Genomic DNA, 17,966 nt, shown 5'->3' with positions numbered 1-17,966 from the left:
TAGAATTTGAAAATTCAATCCCATGCGTAAGCTGAGCTGTCAAATAATTCCGACATATTTTGCTGTTTAAATATCCATTACTATTTTTTCTTGGATGTCATTTTTCCAGAAAATGAGTTTTGGAGATAAATATGCAATTAATTGCCCTTCAAAAGGAATAATATATTAAATTTTTAAAAAATGTTCCTTCAAAATTGGGTTACAGTTTGAGAGTGATTCCAGCAACTCCAAAAATTTCCTTTGTTTGTTGATGGCATATTCTCTCTGTGACCACAGAAGAGAAGGTTTTTGTGTAGCTAAAAACATAACTATGTCAAAAAGATGGTGTAAAATATCTCCCCATTTTCCCACTCTTTATTCATTTCCACATGCTAGATTTTGTCAATGATTTTTATTCTAGTTTTAGTACCATTGCTGATATCTTCCATGTTTCTAAGTAGGAAAAATGTTCAGATGTCTCACGTTCAGAGATTTGAGGATTTAATTCTCACTATGTTTTAAGGCTAGTTATAAAGCTGGCTGTTTCACTTTTTGTCTCATCTGCAAATGGTCTGCAACAGAAAGCAAAGCAAACATGTTTTTGATTTTGAAGAAAGCAATTTCTTAACTTTTTGTCTCTTTTTGGTTTTGGTAAATACTTATAAAACCACGACATTGTTACATGTTGATTATTTCCTCTGTTATTTCTTTTTTCCTTCTTATTGAACTGTAGTGTAGAAAGGTTCACCTTTAATCTAAAGAGGTTTATGTCTTCTCTTAATCCAATTAACTCTCAAATCATCTGGAACCAGTACCGGCCATGCAGCAATATCAGAATAAATGAAAAATATCATTGTCTCTTCTGCTTGAAGTTCTTGGTCTCAGTCTTTACTATTCCTATCTCTCTATATATCTATTATCTATCTATCTACCTGTCTATCAATCCATCCATCCATCCATCTATCCATCCTCATTATCTATCATTATCTGTCTTTATCATTATCTATCATCTATCTATCCTGTTAATGTTGATTTTTACCAGCATTTTCTTTCTCTTCATTACTGTCAGTGCTTATAGATGTTGTTTCAACATTTTCTTTCACTCCTGTGCTATCTGAATTTTGCGTTGTTTCTAGTATGGTTACTTGCGTTTTTTCTAGTATAGATACCCAAGCGTACTTGCATTTCTAAAGAATGATTGTTAACTATACTGTATTAGGGTTCTCCAGAGGGACAGAACTAATAGGATAGAGGTACATGTTAAAGAGAGTTTATTAAGGAGAATTGACTCCCATGATCACAAGGTGAAGTACCATGATAGGCTGTCTGCAAGCTGAGGAGCAAGGAAGCCAGTATGGCTTAGTCTGAGTCCCACAAACCTCCAAAGCAGGGAAGTCAATAGCACAGTCTTCAGTCTGTGGCCAAAGGCCCGAGAGCCCCTGGGAAATCACTGGTGTAAGTCCAAGAGTCCAAAAGCTGAAGAACCTGCAGTCCGACGTTAACGGGCAAGAAGCATCTATCCTGGGAGAAAGATGAAGGCCTGAAGACTCAGCAAAGCAGCTTATTCCACCCTCATCCACCTGCTTTTTCTAGCCATGCTGGCAGCTGATTGGATAGTGCCCACCCAGCTTGAAGGTGGGTCTGCCTCTCCCAGTCCACTGACTCAAATATTAATATCCTTTGGCAACACCCTCACAGTCACTTCCAGAGACGATACTTTGCATTCTTCAATCAAGTTGACACTTAATATTAACCATCACATATACACAATGTTGAAGGATATAATTATGTTGCAACTACGGTCAGTATTCTCATCCAAGTTCTTATTTTATGAATAATCATTCTTTAAATCTCTGCAGAAATCATTCTAGTGGAAACATTTCTTCAGGTGTGTCATTTTTTAGAGCTTTAAGGAAAAAATATTTATTCCTTTTCGGCTCACCTCATTCACTGGAAAATGCTACAGAATTAAGACATAAGAGTGGAGAGACTTTCCCAGACAAGCTAAAATGCTCATTAGAGAGCTGTGCATGCAGTACAGACACATTTTAAAAGTTAATACCAACTTTGGAAGTACTGTGTGATCTAATAGGAAATATGGATTCAAAAAGATCAGCTTACATATTACTCTGATGAATAGGATTTTTCTGAGTCCTCTTTTTTGTTGTTCAAAATTTTTAGATGAAGTTAATCACAAACATCCAGGATCAGACTTGGACAATACACAACGAAATACCAAGCTTTAGAGTGATCCCTTAAAGATCAGCACCTTGACATCGGGAAGGCATCGATGCAATAAGCAAATGTAAGAAAATGAATGTTTAAATAGAAAAATGAAATCAAATGTGAAAAACAATGCCAGGAAAAATGGCAAAAGAGAATGGTCTTTCATTGTCAGAAGAAATCAAAAGAGCAGCATTTGAGTGCCTCAATTCTTTTCACTAAGAATTGGACACTCGTTTCTAAAGTAATAATCACATAATGTGAATGATCATATCTTTAACTATTTTGTCTAGTTTTTACAGAAAAAAATTGTGGAAATAAAACTGCAAAAGTTTTACTAAATATAGTAGAAATTTATGACAAATGTGGTCATGAAGATATTTAGCAGGAATTTTTTGAGTGTGGAGATATTTGAAAGCTGATAGGTAGAACTGAAACTTCTGAAGTGTACAGTGAAATGGGATTTTCATGGATCGATGCCAAAGTTCTCACAATTTTTAAGGCTTTTCCTAAGTCTTAATTGGAAATAAATTTTTAAATTTTGGAATTAATAAAAAGTCTTCTTTGACCACCTATGAGCAAAGACAGATTGATGAATCTGGCTATGCTTTCTATTAAAAATGAAAATATAACTAATGTTGATGAAGTTCGTAACAAATGTGTAGAAATCAAGTCACTAAAACACAAAAAAAGAAAACGTAACATTCCTATAATGTACCAATATTGAGATTCCCCCCCCATCAAAAAAATCTATCAGTGTAGTTAAGGACTATTAATTTATTACTTTTCTGTTTCTTGTAATGTTATTTTTACTTTGTGTTTTTTATTTTATTTCACTAGCATAATAATATATATGAAACTCAACAAAATACAATTTTCACTCTCCCTTTTTTCTGGCCAATTGTTTTCTGTATTTTATTTCATGATTAATTATTATTCCTAAAGTTAGGTTTATCAAGTAGAGAGTTAAATAATGTTAAAATAGAATCTGTTCCAAATGTCATATACACTAAGTATGACACTGATTTTTAGTTCTTGATATATTTGAAATCAGATGACACTGTGTGAAGGAAGTGTTGAGATAAGGGTAAGTAAATTTCATCTGATATGACCATAAAGAAAAAAGTAATAAACTCCTCAAAGTGAAGAACTTTGTTGTTGCTGAGTTCTTTTTCTCCCCATTGTATCCCCACTGTCTATACCAATTTCAGACATGATTTTTAAGTATTTGTTGAATGAATAAACATGCTAGAATATAGTAAATAATTTTAGAGAGAAGAAGTAGCACAGCTAAAATAGATAATCATGAGATTTTATGCCATGGTGAAATGTTTGGGATTTGTTCAGAATATTGTTGTGCATGAGAGTGTATATACTGTAAGCTTATAAAATTAGATGATATCAAATTTGCATTTTAGGGAGCTTACTCTGGTCATGATGTGGTGAAGGAAGTCTGTATTAGAGGCAGGTTGCCCAATTAGTAGACCACTGAAATAGCCAGGTAGTAGAGGGGATATAAAAGAAGGGAGGGAATGGATCTGAGAAGTATATGGGAGCCAGACTCAACCGGACTTGGATGTGGGAAATGAAGGAAGGATCTCTGACAACTCCTACTTCTGACTTGGATGCCCAGATAAATCTTAGACTCATTGTTTTAGCTGGGTACTGAGTACACAAGCTATCAAAGGAGCCACTGCCTGAGGTGGAAGTGGTCTGTGAGGCTTTTCAGTGGAGTAGTACTCGGGGCAGATAGACCTAAAGTCCTGGAGCTTAGGAGAGAGGACCAGGATATTGGTCTGGTTAGTGGATCATTGTTGAAAAATGGGATCTGAAGGTATAAAAATGTATGAATTATTGACCACTGAGAAGAATTGGGACATGTGTGAGACCTGAGGAAGGACAACATTTATGGGCTGAGAGGAGCAGCCATGCAAATAGAGAAGATGTTGAATCAAACACCAAAGGAGGAAGTGATCAAAACTGATCAGGTGCCATAAGCAGGACAGAGAAGGTCACTGTGGAAGTAAATGGGACATGAGGAGGTACGGACCCAAAGTGGTCACCACTCTTTCAAGAGCTTAGCTTCAAAAAGACAGCATAGTAATTAGGAAGACACAGAGTTTTGGCCAAGGGTAGGTTTGTTTTTTTTAAATAAAAATAACTTTATCCTATTTACTGATTATAAAAGAAAATGTTTAATCCCAAAATGCTTACATTAAAATGTGAAAGCCATGGATCAACACCTAGTAAAAAATGTTACAAGGACTAGAAACCATCTCTGTCCACTTAGTTTTAGTTTCTGGTAGCTCTTTGAGATAGCTAGGGTAACTTAATAAGGAGGCAGAAACAAACTTGTTCAAGAGAGGACTTTAACATGTCATCTGTTAGATCAGATCTCACGCGGCCTGAGTCAAGAGAGGAGAATTTTACAAAGCTTTGCATGCCACTTCTCCACAACTGCTTCCTTCTATCATCCTAAAATGAATAAGTGGGGCAATAGAAAACATTGCCGGCCGGGCGCGGTGGCTCAAGCCTGTAATCCCAGCACTTTGGGAGACCGAGACGGGCGGATCACGAGATCAGGAGATCGAGACCATCCTGGCTAACAAGGTGAAACCCCATCTCTACTAAAAAATACAAAAAACTAGCCGGGCGAGGTGGCGGGCGTCTGTAGTCCCAGCTACCCGGGAGGTTGAGGCAGGAGAATGGCGTAAACCCGGGGAGGCGGAGCTTGCAGTGAGCTGAGATCCGGCCACTGCACTCCAGCCTGGGCGACAGAGCGAGACTCCGTCTCAAAAAAAAAAAAGGAAACATTGCCCTGCAGTCTGGTCTCACCCTTTGGATATTCAAAACTTAAGTCTGGATTTGTATTGGAATTTGTTTCTACTTGAAAGATGTAAGAAATAATGGAAACCTCAAAACTTCTTTTGTTAGGGCAAAAAGCACACGAAGCCAACGAACAGAAACTAAGGGAATGTCCAATACAACACATCCTGAATTTAATTATGAGGAAACATCAAACCCATATGGAGAAACATTCTACAAAATAACTGAGCAGTACCCTTCAAAAATGTCCATGTCAGCAGAGATTCTGGAACTGTGTAAATAAAAGAGGCTAAAAGTACATGCCCTCTAACTCATAGTGCCATGCAAGATTTTCTTAGGTGTTAAATAACGTGACTGGGACAAATAGGGACATGTGGTCTGTAGATTAAACAATAAATAGCGTACCAATGTTTATTTTCTGATTTTGATAATTATACTGTGTTTATGTAGGAGGTTCTATTTATTGTTTGCTGTGAGCACTCTGCAGGTGCCAAATATACCCTCACCTAGAATTTGATTCCTATGTTGAGATTTATGATGCCAAACACATCTGAAGAGGGTATGAAAATATGTATTGCTTACATTATTGATGCGTCTTGGGAAAGCAGGTCAGGCTTACCGCGGAGGTCCAAGAGAGGAAGGATAGAAGATGGGCTTGAGGTATTCACTATGGTATGGTTAGGGGATGGGGACAGACTAGGGTGCTTCATACAGGCAGGATTGTGCATGGTTTGAATTTCCCAGTGGCACCAAAGGAAAGAACACTGGGCTTTCTTATCAGCTTATTCAGATGTGGGGCAGAGGAAAAGAGGGATGGGAGAAGCTGAAAAGTTGTCAGCTGTCAAACTTCAGAAAATGGAGTCAGACTCCTTATTTCAGGGTTAAAGGAGTGTTACGTCAGCAACATAGTCTCAAACAGAAAAAAAAAATATATCTATATGGGGGGAAAGGAGTTTAAAAAGATAGAGGAAATGTAAAATGTTAACTACTGGGGAATCTGAATGGAGACAATATGCAGTTCTTTGAACTGTTTTTGCAATTTTTTAAAAGGAAATTCAGTATACAAAGGGTTTTTTTTTTCCTGGTTGGGGGGTTTGTCTGTCTTAAGAAATGGAAAAATAGTCCATTTAAAACTTTCTTCTTGAGGAGAAAAATGTCAGATTTGTAATAAAGAGATGAAACCCTGTATCTACTAAAAAAAAAAAATACAAAAATTAGCCGAGCATGGCGGTGGGTCCCTGTAATCCCAGCTACTCAGGAGGCTGAGGCAGGAGAATCGCTTGAATCTGGGAGGCAGAGGTTGCAGTGAGCCAAAATTGTACGATCGCACTCTAGCCTGAGGAACAAGAGCAAAACTCCGTCTCAAAAAAAAACAAAAAAACAAAAAAAAAACAGCAGCATCAAGGCAAAGGAAGTAGTCTAGGAAGTTTTCTTTCCTTTCATAAAATTTTCAATTCTATTTTAACGATATACCTCTTCATGGACATAAATATATCATAGTAGTAACCATTGATGGCAATTTAGTATATATCCATCTACATATTTTCTATGGCCCTATGCACATGTATGTCACATATAAAATTGGTATATTATTTGACTCAATACCACTTATATAAAATTACCACAAGTACAAATAATGAGTATGCAAACATATATTACCAGGATGTTTATTATAACATTGCTTATAGTAGCAAGGGAAAATGAAAAACCATAGACATAATCCAAATGTCCTTACAAGAGAAATATAACGAGTTTCTCTGTCTGCATATGAGCCACTAGAAAATAGGAATTACAATTAAAATACATGTACATTTTTAGAATACAGCATGAACTGAGGTGCTCAGTACCTACTTTAGAGGAAGTGAACTCTCTCTCTCTCTCTTTCACACACACACACATACACACACACACACACACTTTTTAGAGCACATTCATCCAATACAATGGTACCTTAAGAAGAACATCTATCTGTTTTCTTTCCTAGATCACTGATGAACCTTTCATTTTGACTTAAAAAAAAAAAAGACTGGGTCATCATTTTTCCTTTGATTTTGTGAGCTCCCATGCTATTTAATAATTCATGTATTTACGTTTTTATTTCTGCTTAGTCACCGTCCATTTCTGTGTATTGCAAACAAAGCTAACTGATACAGATAATAAGTGAATGAACAAATGAACAAACAAACACAAAGAAGGGCACAGCTAAATGATTAAAAAGTATGTGATATATTCCAATGTAATCATAGAGGCAAGCTAAAAGACTAGATAGAGAAAAAAATGAATTCAGAAATTATAAGTTCTAGCCAATAACATTTTCTTTTCCAATCTCTTGACTTGATGAAGTGCTTTTAAAGTTCTTTGGGTTTTATGGAGTTAGAATGAGATTTTTCTGGCAGAAGCTCATTTGCCAATTTAATTAGTAATTAGTAATCCCAAAGGTTAATGTGGAATTGCTATCAATTTTATTTTAAGCTTAATATTCTTATCTAAAGGACAAAGCCAATGAATATATTCAGATAGCAATCATTAGCTTAATATTCTGGCCAAGTGAAATATTAAATTACAACATTTTAAAACTTGAAATAATATTTAGATTCTCACATTTATATTATTCTATTCATATTTTATTTCCTCTAAGCAATATGAAATACCCACTTTAAAGATGCCTAAACTTCCTGTAGTCACTAGATTTCTGCAAGTGCAATTAAAGCACAACATTTGATGTTCAGAGGAAGAATTGCAAAAACTAGGCAATTGCAATTGAGGTCCACTCTCATCAGTGGGACTTCTTTTGCACACTACGAGTGGCCCATTTTCCTTTTTTTTTTTTTTTTTAATGGTTTGAGGGTAGAGAATCTTCAATGAAAGACTTATATCCAGGTTTACATTAGAATCACAACTTTAAAGAATGTCAGAGCAAAGAGTTTAGAGATAAAATGTATAGGCCAAACACATTCGTGGTGAGCAAATTACTAGTTGAATGTGTGGGCAGAGTAATGGAATCTAACATGCAACATCCTCAAATTATTACATAATTCCTGGTTGAAAGGGTATGGGAAAAGGGGTCCAGATTCAACTGAAGAGACTTGTCATAAGCTGTAATGATTGATGAAGGAAGAGACCAGTGTGGTACACTGTCCTGTGGCCACATTCTGAAAATGAATAGCAACTTGTTGTCTTCTCTTGGTGGCATGTCAGCAGAGAAGTCAAGTATCTTGCCTCTTGTAGCTCTGGGCTTCCACTGAGAATTTTCCTAGGAAAAAAGTCATTTATTCAGAAGACCAAAATATGTTTTGATGACTACATTCTGCTACCTAATATATTTCAGTTATCACAAACTCTTGACTGAAAAAGAATATATACATTTTCTTACTGCTTTGGAATAAGTAAACTTACTTTTTCAGTCTCAAATGATCTTGGATGGCCGTATTTATAGTGTGAGCTATGAGGTAGATTTTGAAGAAGGAATTGTCACATGTAATGTGGAAAAAGGCTTTGGTAAGTTCAGTTTTAAAAGATGACTCTCTTGTATTTAGCATCATTAATTCTGGTCATAATTTAATTCTTATGAGCCATGGTAAGTGTCTATCTGTTTATCAGATGATTGTGTGTGTGGTGCATGCATGTAATACCATAAGCAGAATACAGATTGGAGAAATTGCCTGACTTTCATTAAAAATACCTTATGGCTATCATTTATTGAATCTTGCTGAGAATATGCTATCTAATGTGATACTCATTTGATATTTACTTTCATCCTGCCCTCTGAGACTTGAGACTGACACATTTGAGATTCATGGATTTGTTCTATGATTAGAAAGCTCTATGACTCACTCCAAATATGCTCCTGTGTCTCTATAGACTCCTGACCATCCCTCATAGGCATGATTCTTTGTAACATTAAGGGATGAAGAAAAAAATCTTAGCTGTCTACCAACCCCTTCAAAATTCACCTGGCCAGGATTTTCAAAGTTCTGTTTGTGTTTGCCTATATTCCAAGAAGTTAAAAAGAAATTATGACTCCCATAAACTTGTAGTTTTTTTAAAAAAAATTAAATAAAAAATTAGCACCTTCTCATACTATTAATCTATATATCTTTTAATTACATTGCCTGTATTCAGCAATGCCATGTTAACCCTTACCTGTATATATTCACTATTCATTCATTTTCATCTCATATTATTTATTGTTGCATTGAACAAATATTTACTGAGTGTCTACTATGCTTCTAGCACTGCTCTAGATGGAGGGATTTTTTCAGTGAAAAAAGAACAGACGATAAATGATTGTCTTTATGTAGCTTTCATGTGTTGCTTGCCACTTAGCTGAAGAATGCCTAGAAAAGTACATTTTAATTAAGGCCATTCTTAAAAATGTAGTTGGTCTGCAAGTGGTAAATAAGTCATTAAGTATATTATGAAAGTTTATCTTTAGATGATAATCAGAATTCATTTCCGCACAAGTGATATTCCCAGATGCAGGCCTACACAAACATGTACGTACACAATGTAAAATAAAACATGATTCTAATACAATATAATCTAAAATGGAAATGGTAAGAAAATTTAATAAGAAAATGTATTTTTCATATACGCATATATTGAATGAAGACATTCATAAAGTAGGTAAAAAGAGTTACCATCAGGCTGGGAATGGTGGCGCATGCCTGTAATCCCAGTGCTTTGGGAGGATAAGGTGAGAGGATTGCTTGACCCAGGAGTTTGAAACCAGCCTGAGCAATACAGTGAGACTGCATCTCTACAAAAAATGAAATAACTAGCCAGCCGAGGTGGCATGTGCCTGTAGTCTTAGTTACTTGGGAGGCTAAGGAGAGAGGATCACTTGCACCCAGGAGATCAAGGCTGCAGTGAGCCGTGTTCATAGCACTGCACTCCAACAGAGTGAGACCTTTTCTCAACAACAAAAAAGAGCTACCATCTTATCCCAGTGAGAATAGCTATTTATTAAAAAGTCAAAGAATAACAGATATTGGCAATGATGTGGAGAAATGGGAACACTTATACAGTGTTGGTGGGAATGTAAAGTAGTACAGCCTTCATGGAAAACAGTATGGAGATTTATCAAGGAACTAAAAATAGAACTACCATTCAATCCAGCAATCCCACTACTGGGTATATAACCAAAGGAAAATGACACCTGCACTTGTATATTTAAGGCAGTATTATTCACAATAAAAAAGATATAGAATCAACTTAAATGTCCATCAACAGAGGATGAAATACAGAAAATACACACATATATACACACCTATATATAAACATACACCTATATATACATACACCTATATATAAATGTATCTATATATTATATATATTATACAGATGAAAGATATAGATACATCCACACATACCATGAAATACTACTCAGCCATGAAAAATAAAATCATGTCTTTTGTAGCAAATGGATGGAACTAGAGGCCATTATTGTAAGTTAAATAACTCAGCAATAGAAAGTCAAATATCACATATCTTCACTTACAAGTGGGAGCTAAATAATGGGTACTCATGGGCATACAGAGTGGAATAATAGACATTTGGGGGTACAAAAGGTGGGAGGGTAGGAGACAAGTGAGGGTTGAAAAATTTCCTATTGGAGGCAATGTTCACTATTTGGGTGATTGATACACTAAAAGCCCAGACTTCACTGCTACATGATATATGTATGTAAGAAATCTACACATATATTCCCTAAATATATAAAAATTAAAAAAAAATAGAAGTGAGTTAAAGGAATCAAAAGGCAGATGACAGCATTTTAATGATTTGAACAAGACTTAGATGCTTATAAGCATCAAAGGCCAAGGCAGCTTGTTTTTCATCACATCTAAGTTCAGTTTAAAACATATGTCTCTCTCTCCTTTAGTACTTAAATTGGTTAAGTGACCTTTATCTCACTTCTGGAAAGTGAGAAAGACAAATGAAGGTGGGAAGTAATAAATCATGATAATAAACCAATTGAGAGAGCAGATGAAAAAATGCATACATAATGATCTAGAGGGAATGGAAAATGAGATGATTCATTAAGTTATGCTCAACACCAGCAAAAGGTAAGCATTATTGACCAAAAACCCAGGGGCAGTTATTGTAGTGGGATGGGATTAAGCAGCCTAGAACAGTACCTGAAACATAGTGGGTTCTCAATAAATATTTGTGAAATATGCAAATGAATGAATTAATTTTCCACTTATTTATTTATTAAATGTTTCTTGAACACCTAGTATGTGCCAAACACCCTCCTAGACACTGGAGATACGTATTGAATAAAACAAACAAAAATTCCTGACCTCACAGGGCTTACATCTAGTAAAGAGAAATAGACAATAAAAGTTAATCTTAAAGGATATCAGATGGTTATAAGTTAAGGAAGTTTTATGGGGAGGGTTTGCAATTTTGAGAAGGTCAGAAAACGTTCATTAGAAGAATTTCAAGGAAGCCAGAATGGCTAAAGCTGAGTGAACCATAGCAAGAGATGAAGTGGGAGAGAGGCCAGATCATGGGGCCCTTAAGCCATTAAATTGACTTTTGCTTTGACTGAGTGAGCTAGGATGCTATGGGGGCTTCTGAGCATGAATCTTACACTTATGTGTAACAGGATTATTCTGACTGCTGCACTGGGAATAAACACAAAGGCCTGGAAAAGGTGGAAGTAAGAACAGCACCAATAAGGAGGCTTGTCAGAGTGATAGCAGGAGAGGTAGTAAGAAGGTGTGAAGTCCTGGTTATATTTTTGAAGCAGAGATCAGAGTATTTGCTGACCTATTGAATATGAAATATGAGAAAAGAATAACTCCAGATTTTTGGTCTATAAGTACAGGGATGGAGTTGCCATTAACTGAATAGGTTTGGTAGGTTAGAAATCAAGGGTTTTGTTCTGGACATGCTAGGTTGAAGGTGCTCATTAGAAATCTAGTGGAAATCAACAGTAGGCAGTTGTATATAAATGACTGGGTATTTGAGGAGAGGTCTGGACTGAAGTTATACATTTGTGAGTCTTTAGTAGCATGTAAAGTCATGAGACACTGATTGAGATCCTCAAAGATTTGAGTATTAATAGGTGAGAAGAGATCTAAGTAAGGACTGAGTCTTGGGACATTTGAAACTTAAGAGATCTGGATGATGAGGTGGAATGAGCAAAGGCGAAAGAGAAGGGACAGCCAATAAGGTAGGAAAAACCCCGAGAGACTGTGGTGTCCTGAATGCCAAGTAAAATGCCAAGTGATTTTCATTCACTCATTGGGTGTTTGTAGGAATTGTAAACTTGAAATTAATTCATTCCTCCAACAGACAATTATGAGTAGTTATTTTGGCCAGGCATTGTGCCGGGCACTGGGGATACAGAAAAAATAAGACTTAATCCCTGGTCCTCAGTCAATGAGAAAAAATGAAAATCAACAGTTACAGTGTATGTAAAAAGTCCTGTGCTAGAAAAATGCATAGACTGCTTTCAGAGGTTAGAGGAGGGAAATCTAAATCATATGGGGTGGAACTGAGGCCTTGACTCAGAGGGAAAATATCAGCTAAATGAACAGAGTGGAAACAAGAAGTTTCTAAACTAAGCACCCCCACTCCCATTATGTTTCTCTCATTTGTTTCTCATTTGAGTATGTGTTACTCTACTGGGATTATTTTCTTTTATTTCATTTGTGATGGTTTTCTTCTCCAAAATGTAATGTTTGGCTTTTATTTTGATTATTCTGTTCAAACTTCTTACACAATTTATTTTTTATTTTATAACGATGACACATTCTTTATTTTCACCAAGTTTTATACCTAAAAATTATTTTCATGTTCTCTTTTCAAACTTGCTTTTGTGAATTAGTTCTTCCTCAGAAGCTCCCTTTTAATGTGCTCCATTTCAACGGCACAAATAAAAGATAATTCTAAGGTTAAAACTTTTAGGTAATCCCAAGAAATATGAATATATTAAGGAACCAAATTATAAAAGTTTGGAAATAAAAGCAATGCCAGTGGAGAAAATATCAAATATAGCAGTGTTCCCTTGTCACATTTATTTTCTTAAAATCAGCCAGAATCCACTTGCTAGATCTGTAGTGCAGATAAATGAATCCGTTCTATATTTGGTGACTATGTCTCACTCAATCCTAAATTGCTCTGTGATTTCGTTTATTTGTTTTTGTTTTTTTAAATATACACTTTGCAAAGAAACCTCCCACAAATAGGTGGCATTTGTATTCTAGAAAAAACAAATACAACTTGACCCAGGAAACAGTACGCTGTCTTTGAATTTCCACATTTTAATAGAACCTGCCAGGACATTATCTAATATATGGCTGTTGCTGCTACTGTTTTTCTTATCAGTCTGGTATGCATTAACATATTTTGCAACAAGAATAAAAAAGGATGCAGTAAATATTGTTTTATCAGCTCCTTCTACTGATAACTAACTTATTCACAATCCTTTTCTAAACAATGTCATTTTCAACAGGGAGCTGAGAAAGAATGACCTGACATTTTGAATTAAAAATAAAACAAGCTATTTGAATATGATCTAGGGTGATACAATTGAGATTGAAGAGATCTTCTACTCAACTATAAAAAAGAATAGAGCACTCTAAAAAACCTAAAGTTACTGTATGACCAACTTTGCTTATATATTGAAATTCTCGCCAAAAATAGATAATAACTTTTTTGTGAAGTTATCTGTGTTTTATCAGTATTAAAGAAAAATAATGGCATTACAGAGAGTTACAACACTGGAATTTAGAAATGACTGGGATAACTAAAGAAGATAAATGCAGCTGAGAGGGGCAGTCCATATGGGTATAAATTAGGTTAGTAAATCAAAGCTACTGCACTAGTGTTCTTTAAGCAATGCAACCATAAAAATATAAATGTACTCACTATAACATTTTACAGGGAACAACAAAATAGTAATGGTTAGCCAATCGAACTGTTTCTTCGATTTGTTTCTGTTTGTTTAACAGAAATATTTTACTGCTTGGAAAAGGCAGCTGATGTATTGTAAAATTATTGAATAAATTGAGTAGTAGATTTTAAGCAACCTCCTTCCACACACTAACATGTTGCTCCAGGTTAATTTACCAACATCCATATAAACTAAGTGTTTGGAGATGCTTTGGGGTGACAAATAATCTCTGGCCTTTGACAGGAGAGATTCCAATTCATTTTGCTTTTCCTGTGGGGAAAGCTGGTCACATAAAGACTTAACCATATTACCTTTTAATGTTGTATTATTATCATTACTGAATATAATATACCGTTTCACAGTTTACAGACTGTTATAAAACATTAATAGTTTGAGGTAGAATTCACTAATAGGACAGGCAAGCTTGACATGAGTTTAGATCAGTTTGTGTCCCCAGAATATAATTCTTCTGTATTAGTGAGGCCTCCTTTGGTTGTATATAATGAAGATAACTCTAGGTCGTTTAATTCAAAGAAAAATTGATTAGAATCAGAACTTATCTGAGCTCTACATGCAGTACAAATATGAATACGTCTGTTTTATTTTCTAATTAAGCTTTCAGTCCACCTGCTTTTCATATTAATAGGAAATCCAATCTCTCCTTGAAAGAGTTCTCTACTTCATGAATTGGGCTTCCTCCATCCACAGGGGTCAGATCTGTTTCCAAATCCACCACCATCTATCATAAAGGTCCTAGTTATGTTAAACCTGAAAAGGGAAGAGACTGTAATCAACCTCTCTCTCTCTCATGGGGTGCCTTGCCCCTCAGCCTGCTTCTAGATAGCACTTACCTCTGCATATTAGGATATTAGGAGACAGCCTCTAGGAGGGACAGCATTAATTGGACCACAGGATGCTCTGTCCCCTTCTCTAGGGCCTTGGGTGTCTTATCAATTTTATATTTTCATAACTTAGAAGCAGTACTCAAGTGTTTTGAAAAAAAAAAATCAGAAAAAAACTGCTCCTGAGTGACTTTCTGTGTCTGTTAGACAAAGGAGTGGTGACTGGCAGTTTTTCTTATTTAAAAACAAACAAAAAAGTGTATGTGTTTGCACGCATGTGCACGTGTGTCTATTTGTTTCTCCAAGTACCCCTCTACCAATGAATGCAAGGTTGGCCTATGAGATCCAGAGTCAGAGATGCAGCCAGGCCCCTGGTATGGCCTGGAACTAGACACTAGGATGACATCAGACTCTTCACATTTTCCCCACACTCTGCAGTGCAGGCTTTTTTGTTTGCTCTTTCTATTCATTCTGTCAAACATGGTAACTGCCATCTGGTTTTTAGTGTTTCTGGTTCACCTACCCCAAAAGAAAATTCTGTCTTAGTCCTAATGTTACATTTCTATGTGAGGGACAGTGATTAGCCTGCCTCAGGTCAGTTGCCCATCTGAGTTCCAATCAATTTTGTTCAAGTAGTCAAGAACACATTACATAAAAGTTTCCCCTGTTGTTTGCAACTTTTAATTAAGAAGCAGATTCCAATTCATAGAGCTGTTATGTTCAATTGTACAGACTGTACACTACACCAGAATGTCACATCAGAACACAATTCACATCGCAGATACCTTCTTCGTACTGTAACATGTCAGTATTTTTACTATACCTTTTGACTTCAAAGGTGAACTAGTTACATATTTATGTTGACAATTTTCTGAGAGTGAAGGAGTCTTATTCTAGAAAAATGAACATATTATGGGAATTTTCTGACTAATGGTAAAGTATGTTATCTAAGACACATAGTTTACATATATGTGTATATATATATATACATATACATATTTTACATGAAATTCCATGCCACATTAACTTATGAAAGAGGAGCAAGTTTGATGATTGAGAAACCTTGATCTGATCATATCTAAAATTCTCTTTGCCTCCAGATAAGATGCTGTTTTTATGGCTGATATACTTAGTGATTAGTAAACATTTATGGTTTTAATTTCATATTATATTAATACATGGATAAATTAGACATTCTAAAATTTAGTTCATCTGCCATTTGTTTACTGTAGTGAATGGTATTTCTGAATTATTAAGCATACAAATATTTTATGATATGAATCACTTCGAAAAAAAAAATGTCATTGCTAATCTCCAAAGTACTGCGTACATATAAATTACAGATTATCATGTAATCCACAAATTAAATAACTATTTATTTGTTGTTACAAAAAATTACCAATTGTTAATACAAAAAATTAATTTCTAATAAAATTTAACAAGATATTACATGAATCCATTCAAATTTGTTTTAAATGATAAAGAGCTAAACAAGTTTAAGATATCAAAAAAGGTTTTCTTCAATTGGTTGCTGTCAGAAAACAATTTTAAAAGAAAATACAGCTATTGTAATTATCGAAAGCATTTCAGAGAAAATAGATGAAAAGTTAGAAAAATTTAGAAGTACTTTGGAGGTCCAAGCATAAGTAGAATGTAATCACAGTTAGAGTTCAGATGAAACATGGGTAAATTAACTGTAAATCTACATGAAAACCACTATTAAAGAATTAAAAAAGAAAATCACAAAGGACTTATATCAAATATGTTGTCTGCTGATCTAAGTACATAGCCTGGATAAGTAAAAAAATTTAGTTTTTCAAATGACAATACTAATATAAAATTTTCAGAAATTTATTTGATGTAAGTTATTCAAAATAATGAATAATTATTAAAACATTATATACTGGTCAGTTTATTTTCTACAGTGCTTCTATACTTTTTTATTTTGCAAACTCTTGAGGGATTAAAAATCAACTGAAGATGAAATTGAGTGTACACATGGAAGCATTTATAGCAATTTAACAAAAAGAACAAAGCGAAATACTCATTAACAGTAGTATTGTATATAAACTAAAATATTTTATAGATGTAATTATAAATGTTAAAATTAAAAATTATACATTTAGTGATAAAAATATTCACATACTGTTTTTGAACTTATAATACATGATTCAGTTTTTGGCAAGTTGAAGTCTACCATCCAGAAAGTCATCCAGGAAACTTTATGTGTGTGAGAGTGGACATTTAGAAGAAAACCGAAGCCCAATTTGAGAGCATTGTGGCAGAACTTGTATGCAAAATACAAACATTGACAATAAGTAATATTGCAATACTGCACATTATTTAGGGGATGAAATGCAAAGCCAAATCCTGAGGAAGGATTATGTATATATTGGTTGGTTTATAAAACTATATATAAATAATAAATCTAGACCAAAAAAATTTTTGAAGCCTGGAATCCTAAGGTATCTGAATTGGAAAACATGGAAAACATAATGATTGCTACAAAAGATTCTTGAAAAATATTCTAAGATATTCTAAATTTCTTGTTATATATATTCTTTTTTTATTTTTTATTTTATTTTATTTTATTTTATTTTATTTTTTTGAGATGGAGTCTCACTCTGTCACCCAGGCTGGAGTGCAGTGGCCGGATCTCAGCTCACTGCAAGCTCCGCCTCCCGGGTTCACGCCATTCTCCTGCCTCAGCCTCCCGAGTAGCTGGGACTACAGGCGCCCGCCACCTCGCCCGGCTAATTTTTTGTATTTTTTAGTAGAGACGGGGTTTCACGGTGTTAGCCAGGATGGTCTCGATCTCCTGACCTCGTGATCCGCCCGTCTCGGCCTCCCAAAGTGCTGGGATTACAGGCTTGAGCCACCGCGCCCGGCCGCTATATATATTCTTTAAACTTGGTAGCAAAAAATGAAGCCTAAAACTCTTTTACTATCACTTAGTTTTTTCTTTTCTGACATTATTGAAAGGCTATATGATTACTACTCATTGGCTTCAATGAAATATTGAATTGTTTTGAAAACATATTTACTAAATGCAAATTTGAATCATTACAGAATACATAATGGGAAAGTCTAGTCATTGTCATTACGCCATTAAAACCCAATTAGATGCAGTGTGTGCTCATATAGAAACTGTTGGTGATATTAATAAGATGTAAATTACAGAATATAAG

The 17,966-nt window shown here is 35.0% G+C and overlaps 1 long non-coding RNA gene across 2 annotated transcripts in view; it reads right to left on the bottom strand.

Annotated features, from left to right (window-relative positions):
- Nucleotides 1-6,573: 6,573 nt before the first annotated feature.
- The window catches only part of LOC117089849, a 75,112-nt gene continuing 63,719 nt past the window's right edge, over nt 6,574-17,966 (bottom strand). The window contains exon 4 of one of the 2 annotated variants that reach the window (XR_004439778.1): nt 6,574-8,281. This is a non-coding gene — a long non-coding RNA (uncharacterized LOC117089849). The remainder of the gene's footprint in view (nt 8,282-17,966) is intronic. The other variant, XR_004439777.1, reaches the window with a different exon arrangement.

The sequence above is a fragment of the Trachypithecus francoisi genome, unplaced genomic scaffold, assembly GCF_009764315.1.
Source record: "Trachypithecus francoisi isolate TF-2019V2 unplaced genomic scaffold, Tfra_2.0 Lachesis_group11, whole genome shotgun sequence".
Lineage (NCBI taxonomy): Eukaryota > Metazoa > Chordata > Mammalia > Primates > Cercopithecidae > Trachypithecus > Trachypithecus francoisi.
Note: the sequence above shows the minus strand (reverse complement) of the source record. Positions and strands in the feature narration are given on the sequence as shown.